General features: G+C 54.3%; 1 protein-coding gene across 2 annotated transcripts in view; it reads right to left on the reverse strand.

Moving 5' to 3' along the window:
* PPARA (peroxisome proliferator activated receptor alpha) overlaps positions 1 to 4,565 on the reverse strand; it is a 67,915-nt gene extending 63,350 nt beyond the window's left edge. The window contains exons 1-2 of one of the 2 annotated variants that reach the window (XM_060166965.1): positions 4,519 to 4,565; positions 3,305 to 3,386 (exon numbers count right to left, since the gene is read on the reverse strand). The gene's annotated coding sequence lies outside the window, so the exon portion shown is untranslated. Of the gene's footprint in view, positions 1 to 3,304; positions 3,462 to 4,518 lie in introns of both variants that reach the window. The other variant, XM_060166966.1, reaches the window with a different exon arrangement.
* Between the last annotated feature and the right edge of the window lie 5,171 nt (positions 4,566 to 9,736).

Here is a 9,736-nt window from a genome sequence, read left to right on the forward strand (position 1 = left end):
GCAATATCCTGTGATAAACCATGATGGAAAAGAACATGAAAAAGAATATATACGCGCATAACTGAGTCACTTTTCTGTACAGCAGAAAGTAGCACGACATTGTAAATCAACTATACTTCAATAACATTTTTTAAAAATTAAAAAAAATTAAAAGCAGTCGGATGAGTGCTGAGTCTGGAACACAGAAGACTTAAACCTCTCCAATGCTTTCACTAACTTCTCCTGTGGCTATCTTATCTCCACAACTGGAGGGCCAGCAGGACCCTTGCCCCGTTAAATAGAAACACTTCCCAACTCCCAAATGTTTAAACACACCTCTTTCCTTCTGAGTCAGTTGTTTGGAATTAGAATCCATGATCTTGCAGAAAGAAAGAGCATTTTATTTAATTAGATGCTCGTGTCTGTAGGACACGAACCCGTGTCCCCTGCATTGGCAGGCAGACTCTCAACCACTGCGCCACCAGGGAAGCCCAAGCCACCACTTTTGAGACTCCCAACCCTTCAAAGAGGTGGAAAGGAGAGGAACTCCGTTTTGTGATGAGAAAACAGCATTTACAGAGGTGAACAGAGATCCCCAGGCCCGGCAGCCTGCCTCGAAGGGATGAGAATCAAACCTGGGGATGACCTAACACCTCTTCCACTATGTCAAGCTGCATCCCTGATGCAAACCAAAATTCTCAAGTACTTTTTCTGGTACTATATGCCGACCTCAAAACAAATGCAGCTCAACTACCAAGATAACTAATAATAGGTCTGACTTAGTAAGGAGTAATCGCTTCACCTTTTGAAGTGCATAAACCCTTCCACAATATTGCTACAACGAGATACTAATTAAATACTCTAGAAGCAAAGAATGAACACACCTCCAAACAACAAGCAAACCAGACTAGGTGATGTCTGTTACCCACAGTACATACATACCACTGCATGCAAGTGACAGAAATACTTGGAAGAAGAAACAAGTTCTTTTAAATCAGGTCCACTGGCACATCTAGGGCTTTTCCTGTTTGGTTCTTACCTTAAACCTATCTTCACACCAAGTTGGAAATTAAAATCCTTTGCCTAATTTTCCCTAACCACATGGGCTTAGACGTGAGCTAGCTGGTTCTATGTAATTACGAAGGCAGAAGTAACAGACACAGCAAATGTCTACCCTACAAACAGAAGCTATGGCTTTATTTGAAGTGTCTATGAAGGCTATACCAAGCCACCAAAACCAGAAATAAAAACAGAGGCCCTTAAATTCCCAAAAAGCCACATCCTCTAACTGCGATGCAACAAAATTAGTACAAACGTTCACCCCAAACACCGGCCACTTGGAAGTTAAGACACTCATCCTATTTGCCATTAAGAATACATCCGGGGGGGCTTCCCTGGTGGCGCGGTAGTTGAGAGTCCGCCTGCCGATGCAGGGGACACGGGTTCCAGCCCTGGTCTGGGAAGATCCCACATGCCGCGGAGCAACTAAGCCCGTGCGTCACAACTACTGAGCCTGCACTCTAGAGCCCGCGAGCCACAACTACTGAGCCTGCGTGCCACAACTGCTGAAGCCCGCGCGCCTAGAGCCCGTGTTCCCAACAAGAGAAGCCACTGCAATGAGAAGCCAGTGCACAGCAACGAAGAGTAGCCCCCGCTCACCGCAACTAGAGAAAAGCCCGCGTGCGCGGCAATAAAGACGCAACTCAGCCATAAATAATTAATAAATGAAATAAATTTAAAAAATAAATAAAAACTATTAAAAAACAATATATCCATTCACACACAGACTGAGAGAGGAAAGAGAGAAACGTGGCATGTTTAAAATCTGTTTACAGTAAGCAAAGAAACATTTTAATAAAAGTTTTTTAAAGAAGATTACTTAAAGAATCCTTATTATAAAAACACAGGTGCCCATAGAACAACACACAAGGAAAAGACCACTGGTTACCAATCCCTAAACCACGAGGTGCTGCGGCAACAACAGTCTCCCTTTCTGCGCCCCAGTTTCATCCACTTTCAGCTCCCTTCTTATATTCTGGTGTAAGAGTCAGCTTCATGAGCAGATCCCCAGTTGCCTTTCTCAATACTGAGCAGCTGAAAATTCAGTAAACATTCACAGACTAAAAGAATTTTAAAATATACATATGTTAAAGGATTGGCCTAATAATTATTGTATCTAAACACAATGAAATATGATACAGACATTTAAAATGATAAAGTGCAAACACATTTATTCACATGAAAAGATTTTAACCTAATGGTTAATAAAACAGATTACAAAATAGTTTATATAGAAGAAACACCTTTTTTTCTCTCCTCTCTCTCTCATTCTCTCTCCTGCATACATACTACGCTTAAAAATCTGTGTACAGGGACTTCCCTGGTGGCGCAGTGGTTAAGAATCCGCCTGCCAATGCAGGGGACACGGGTTTGAGACCCGGTCCCGGAAGATCCCACATGCCGCGGAGCGACTAAGCCCATGTGCCACAACTACTGAAGCCTGCGCACCTAGAGCCCGCGAGCCACAACTACTGAGCCCGCATGCCACAACTACTGAAGCCCGTGCGCCTAGGGCCCGTGCTCCGCAACAAGAGAAGCCACCGCAATGAGAAGCCCGCACACCGCAACGAAGAGTAGCCCCCGCTCGCCGCAACGAAGACCCAATGCAGCCCCTCCCCAAAAAATCTGTGGACAAACCTGAGCTCGTAACAAGAATTATTTTATGATTTTATGGAATAACTTTTAAACGTTCAAGACGTGAGAAGAAGGAAAACATTTTTTCTATGGTCAATTGATTTTCTATTGCTTCAGAGTTGTATAGAAGTTTGTCAAGCTCACTGTCTGGCCCCTCACACACAGTGACCACTCAATCTGTACCATAGGCCCACTGCTCCAGGGTATCACTGTCCTGGCTGATGGCAGTTCTAGACCTGGCCAACTAGCTCAGCAAGCCATCTGCTTGATTTTCAGACTGGAATTAAAACAGCTAAGAGAAGGCATGGTGCTCTTTACTTGTCAGCATCTGTAACTTAAGTGTCTGTTAAGTGAAAACATTTCTCACAGTTTTATTACCTAGTTTTAAATGACGTGGAACCTGCCTGCCATAAAGAAAGGAAGTTCCCAGTAAAACTGACAGAATAAAGTTTTCAGAACTTAAAAGGGAATCTATCCACATTCATCTTACTTTCAAAGAAATGAAAATAGATCTAACCCGTTGCATCACAAGGTAATAATTAACCCCCAAATTGCTAGTCTGTAGGGCAATGGAAGTAAAGAATTAACTATTTCAGTCTGGAAAAATAAGTAAATCAAACCTTCTATTTACCTGTGATGACAAGGTCTTGGTTCTGGACTTGTCTGACCACAAACTGTTACTTCACAGCAGAGGCAGGGCCTTTCACAGCAGCCTTGGCAGTAAGAAGGTAAAGGACGAAAATGATTACAACGATATGTCCTCTGGATTCTCCCCAACTCTCCACCACCTTGAAAGAGGAAAGTCACCGTGACCCTGCGTCTTCAATGGCTACGGTGTGGCAGGGTCGTCCCCAGGAAAACCCTGCCCCCCCTCCCGGCCCCACGCACCCCTTCCCAAGCAGCCCTGGGGGAGGAGGGGCTCCCTGGTTTGGGGAGGGGTGGCTGGGATGGGGGTAGGCATGCAGCCCCGAACGTCCCAGAGCGCCCCGCGAAATCCAAGGCATTATACAACCGTGGACTTTTCTTAGAAAGAACCTTGACATTCGGGGCACGGCTCCAGCCTTTAAACTTAAAAAGGCGAGGAAAGCACGGGCGCGCAGTTGTTCCCTGTTAGTCTGGGGAGGCCGTGAGGGCAGAACCGACCCTCCGGACTTCCGCCAACACAGCCATGCGTGGCCGGGGACTAGGGGAGACCCGGGCTCGGAAGCCCAGCGCCAGACCCGCGGGCCCCGGGATCGGGAGGACGTCCCGCGGCAGAGACTGCCCTGGGCTCGCCCGGCCCGGCCCGTCTGCATCGCCCGACTGCGCCAGGCGCAAAGTGGGGCAGTTCCTCAAAGGTGGACTAAGCCGCGTGTGTCTCTCCCGTTGGACCTCGGCCGCCAGCCGCACGAGGGTCAGTCTGCCGGGACCGCCGGCTACCTGGCCTAGGGGATCCCCGGCGCTCTCGGGAAACGCCCCCAGTCGGTGACGCCCAAGCTCGACCACGCAGAAAGAAGGGCGCGCCTGATGCCCCCGCCTGGTGGGCCTTCTCTCCGGGGGGACAACCTGAGGACCCAGTGTCTCTGAGGTCCCGGGCCTCGACCTCTGCCCAGGTCCCAGCCCCACCGACAGCTGTGAACGCCGAGGCTCCCGGCAGGCCACGGGCGCGTGGAGGGAGGCCGAGCAAGGGGCGGCCCCCAGGGCCCCGGGATCCCCCGCACGAGCCCGAGGCAAGCGCCCTCGCCCCGCGCCCCGGGCCCCGCGCATGCGCCGCCCAGCCCCTCCCAGTCCGCCGCCACTCTGGGTCTTGAGGTGGGGGGAGCCCGGCCCCCGAGCCCCCGCGCGCTCCCTCCCGCCGCCTGGCACCTGGGGCCGCGGTCCTCCGCCTGCCGGTCCGCCGCCTGCCGGTCCGCCGCCTGCCGGTCCGAGGGGCGAGCGCTCCGAGGGAGGCGGCGCCGGGCAGGGCGCTAGCGGCCGCCTCCGCCCCCGCCGCTCGCTGCCCCTGCCGTGGGGCCGTCGCGTCCCCGGCCCATGCCCGGCGCCGCCTCCCCGCAACCGTGCCAGCCGCGCCCCCGCGGCACGCGCCGCCCCTCAGTCCCCCGCCCCAGCCGGGCCGCTGGGGCGGCTCGCGCGGGTGGCCCGCCGGGAAGCCCCGCCCCGCGCTGGACACAGCCCCCGGACGGCGGCGCCCGATTGGATGCCCGCGGGGACGGGGGTGGGGCCGCTCTCGGGGGCTCCCACCGCCGGCCCCACTGCTGCAGCACCTGGGGGAAACTGAGGCCGGGGAGGCGGAGGGACCGCCAAGGTCACCGGGCGGGTGGACCCAGCGCCGCGATGGCACACCGCGTGCGGCTGGGGATAGGCGAGCGTCCGACCCCGCGCATTGGGAAGGGCTGAAATCTAGGAGGGGCGGGCGCGAGGCTGTGGGAAGGGTGGAGGTTCCCGTCCGGGGCCCAGGCCACGCTGGCGAGGCCCCTCCTCCCTCGGGGAGCCCGGCTCTGCCAGTCTGTGCGATGAGCTGGTCTAGACCGGGCACCTAAGCGCGGATGCCCTCGAGTCTGGGGAGAGCGCGGGGTTGGGGGCGGGCGGGGAAGGACCTTGTCCGGGGGAGCCCAGAATGCGAGAGAAGAAAGGGAACGCAAGCTGGGAGGACGCGTCAACAGGTGGCGGAGTTGCCGCGGCGAGTGCGGCGGGCGGGGGACCCAGAAGAGTGAAGGGCAAAGGGGCCGGGCGCCGGGAGGAGCTGTCTACTCCGACCAACCGCCCTCCCCACCAGCCCACCCCACCTCGGGCTGTCAGAGAGCCTGCCCCTCCCCCCATGCGGCAAGGGTGAGGGGCTGACTTTGTGCCCAGCCGAGGCGCTGGGCTTCTGCCAGCGCAGGGGGGAGGTCGCGGCCCGGCAGCCAATGGCGGAGAGCAAGAGCGAGAGCTGCAAAGCGGCTTTGTTTGCGCGGCGACGCCCGAGCTCCTCGCGCGGAATGCACAAAGCCCCCGGTGCCTGCGCATCAGGACGCCGCTCCTGCGGGAACGAAATGTGTGCTATGCAGCCCTGCTCCCTGCCCTCCCGCTGCTCCGGCCACTGTTCTCTTTGTAGCGGCGAGCGCCCTGGAGGACCTACTCCGGGCCCGAAACAGCTCCAAACAAATCCCCGCAGTTCACCGAGACGCTGGAGACCCGGCCGTACCGGACCCTTTCACATAGGTCTTAAGCTCACCCTTGCTGATTGGCCCCATACCTGTGATGAACTTTGCCCCACCCAGCAGACACTCACATAACCTTCCCACTAACACATTGACAAGCCCAACTCTTACTGCACACGCTATATAGCAATGGACAATTTTTGTATTCCGTTTCAGAGTTTACGAAGTGATCCGTGTCCATTATATCCTGGATATCTCATAGGCTGGGCAGGCAACAGTATTATTTATTTATGCAGCTAGGGGCCCCTACCGAGCTCATGTCCTCATGAGGGCATCCGGTCTCAGAGATGTCACCTGACATACCCCAGATCCCATGCTGTCAAGAACCAAGAGTGCAAACAAGGAGTGTCGACTTCTTTTCCCAGATGCACCACGATGGTCTGCCATAAACCCAGTTAAATCCGGCACTTGGAAAGACCTGGTAAAAATTGTTTTGAACAAGGGCAAAGGAAGCTGCATAGGGGTCAACAGAGTACTGTGTACACCCAGCAGACATAAAGAAATAATGTTCTTGGGTTCTTGGGGCTCCCAAGGTTTTAGGGAGAGAAAACTTGTTTTTCACGCATGTGACGAAATCTATCACCTTTGAACAAATGTTCTCAGCCAGTCCCTTGCCTCCCCTTCCCCAGGAAGAAAGAAGAAGGATGCGCAGAACATCTCTTGGGAATATTCGTGAAATGGCTCCATACATGCTGCCCCTTTTTACCTTGAGCAGACTTCTGTTAGCTGTGAAAAACTTGTCACACCCAGGAGGAACTGTCACAAAGGACATCCCCCTCCCTGCCCCCAGCTCCTGGAAGTCCCCCCCACCTACCACTGCTTTCAGCACTGATGAAGTGCAGGCAGTACAACAACCTAGACAGCCTCCTGTGCAGGGACTGAGCAGAAACTTGTAACTTCAGGGGCAAATCAGTGCTCTTGAATATGCATCTGAGCATCACCTGAGGTCCTCAGGTTCCTTGGTAAGTACTAGGGGCACTTGGGGGCCCGTGCGTCTTAGTTCATAACTTCCATTTATTTGGTGCTGATGCTGTTTCGGGTCCTGTTTCACATTTTCTAACCTTGAAGATGTTTGGAGAAATAATTATTCTTGTGCCCACATTACAATAGGGAGACTGAGGCACAGAGGCCCCCCGCCCCCTGCACCAGGTCACACTGGCCAGTTGCAGAGCCCAGGAATGGAAGCGGGTCTGTGCCACCCACACCTGCCCTGCTGAGCCACTCCCGGATGTACCCAATTCCACTAGAGCAGCCGAGGCTCTCCCTTGGCCTCCAGGGGGGAAATCAGGAAGTGGGACATTCAGAAGAGGAGAAGGGCACAGCAGGAGGAGGCTCCTGCCACTAGATACCAGGCAGCAGGTTAGACCCTGAATGTGCAAGCAGATGACGTCAGCCATCTGTGTTCAGAAGCTGGCCTTGACCCCTGCAGGGGCGAAGTGTCTCCTACAGGTCTTGGGTCCACGCACCAGACAGAAGTCTGCCTGTTTGCCCTGCAGTTTAGGTAAGCCCTTTTCCAGGAACTGTCCAAAAACTCTGTGGGTCACTTGCTTGCCCTTTGCTGATGTGCAAAGCCTCCCGATGAGACGGAGTTTGTGCTTCTGGGGTGTCATTGGCTGGGGCAGTGGCCTCTGATCTCCTGGAAGCGTGCCCTCTGGTCAGGTGGTGGAAGTCAGCGGGGACAGGGGACACAGACTAAGAAAGGGAGAGTTCACTGTTGGCAAGTCCAGAGCCGCTCTGTGGCCCAAGGCTGGACCTCAGCAGGGACAAACCATGGGCGTGTGTATGGCTGCCATTCTAGTATTGATGGCAAAACCTCAGGGGTCCAGGCAACAGAGTCTTGCCACACAAGTGAAGGCACAGAATTCATAATTGTCCCCAAAGCAGCTGGATTCATCCTCATTTTGCAGAGGTAGAAACCAAGGGAACTACATCCTTTGGCCAAGGTCTCCAAGAGGGAGCAAAACCTGTCTCTCAGACTCCAAACCCACTCTACCACCTGCACCAGCCTCGGGTAACCCCAGGGCATGGCCGTCTCGTCCTGAAGTCTGCGCTCCCCTGGCCTGATAACCCGGCTGCCTCTGGTAGACCCGGGAGCATACTGTGAAGGATCAGTCTGGGCCCCAGATCTCCAGGGGGCGGGGGGCGGGCAGCAGCCCCACGTGCACAGGCCTGTGGCAGGAGAAATAGGCCACATGCAAGGGAAGAGTGGAAATGGTACAAGCCAGGAGGAGGTGGGCAGTGACCTGTAGCCTGGTGGGTTGTCTTGACTCCATCAGATCAGTAACAAATAACAAATAACAAATGATACATGTTAACCAAGTGTTGTCACTGAAGCAGAGCAGGTGGTGGTGGGTAAAGCTATGCACTCACTTGAGGTCCACAGGGTCTGGAACCTTCTGCAGGCCCAGCAACAAGTGCTGTCATAGACACCGGGCCCCTTTGATAACTAACCTGTCCCCAGCCAAAGTTTGCGGACTGGCTTTGCTACAGCTCTCACCTGGGCGTGGGTCTCTGTCTCTGATATCTGTCTCTGTCGTTCTTGAGATGCCCAAGGCAGCTCACCGGCAGCAACGCTCCCCCACCTGCCACCATCCCTCCCAAGAGTCAGATTCCCTCCTCGTCAGCACTGGCTATTCCAGCCCAGGTGGCTTAAGCTCCTTGGGACAGGCTGGGTCATTGATACCTTGGTTCAGAGCTTGGACTTGGAGCTTCAGAAGCTGGGTGACCTGGAAGGTGAGAGTCTCACCGTAAAGCTGATATATAGATGGATTTGGTCAATAAAGTGCGCCCTGCTCTGCTGGAGACGGAGTTTGCAATGATCTGACTCGGATGAGGGTCCCCGACTGTGAATTGCACTGTGGTGGGTGGGTGAGGTCGGGGGGCGGTTATGTGCAGAGATAAGACAGGTGTGTATCCCACAAATGCATAATAAATGCAGGTATCTGTGGGCATCACTGCCTCTGCCTGGGGCACCCCCCAATTCCTTCATGAAATTAGTAGACAGAACCTGGGATTTGAAGTCAAACAGACCTGGATTCAAATCCTTGCTCTGCCTTTTACTTGCACTGTAACCTTAGGCAAACGACTTGACCTCCTGTCTGAAGTTCCTCCTCAATAAAATGGGGCAGCGATGCTGAGCTCCCCAGGCCCTGGGGTGAGAATTAGGAAGGAGCGTGTAGGAAGCTCAGGGACAGGACCTGATAGGTCCTGAGACTTGGTGATCACCTGCTTGAGGGCACTGCCAAGGCTCTGTCACTTCCTCCAGGAAGCCTGCTTGGCATCCATCCCAGCCGCAAAGCTGCCCTCTTCCCTGTGTTGCCACCACCTCCCACATGGCTTTTGTCTGGTTCAGCACTGTCTTCACAGTGTCTATCTCCCTGCCTGCCTTGCCACTCAGAATAGCCCACACGATTGAGTCCTTGAACCTCTCCGGCATCAGGTGAGGTGCCTGTTTCTTCCTGGCTGCCAGCTCCCTCCCCCGGGCCTTCAGCCCTGGGTGCAGCACAGGGCCTGGAACCCAGGCCGCCAGGCCCCATAATGTGTGAGGGAGCGGCCAGCATGTCTGTCAGCATATCCAGGCCTCAGTTTTCACTAAAATGAGGAAGTGGGCCGTGGTCCTCAGTCCCCCGAAGGGACAGGCCACATCTGACGAAATGTTCCCTGTCTGTAGCAAAAGGGGCAGAAGAGCCAGGGACTTTGTGGAGAGCTTTCTGCAAAGCTAGTCGCCTTAAAGAAATAGGCTCTTTCTCCCTGGGTGTGTCCTTGACACTTTTAGCTGTTGTTGAAAATGCCTTTTCATACTAAAAGTGTCTCTGGACTTGACAGCCGCATGTCTGTCCCCAAAGCTGTGTAAAATGTTGGTTTGTGAGCCCAAAGTCCGGGCT

Source organism: Lagenorhynchus albirostris, chromosome 11, assembly GCF_949774975.1.
Source record: "Lagenorhynchus albirostris chromosome 11, mLagAlb1.1, whole genome shotgun sequence".
Taxonomy (NCBI): Eukaryota; Metazoa; Chordata; class Mammalia; order Artiodactyla; family Delphinidae; genus Lagenorhynchus; species Lagenorhynchus albirostris.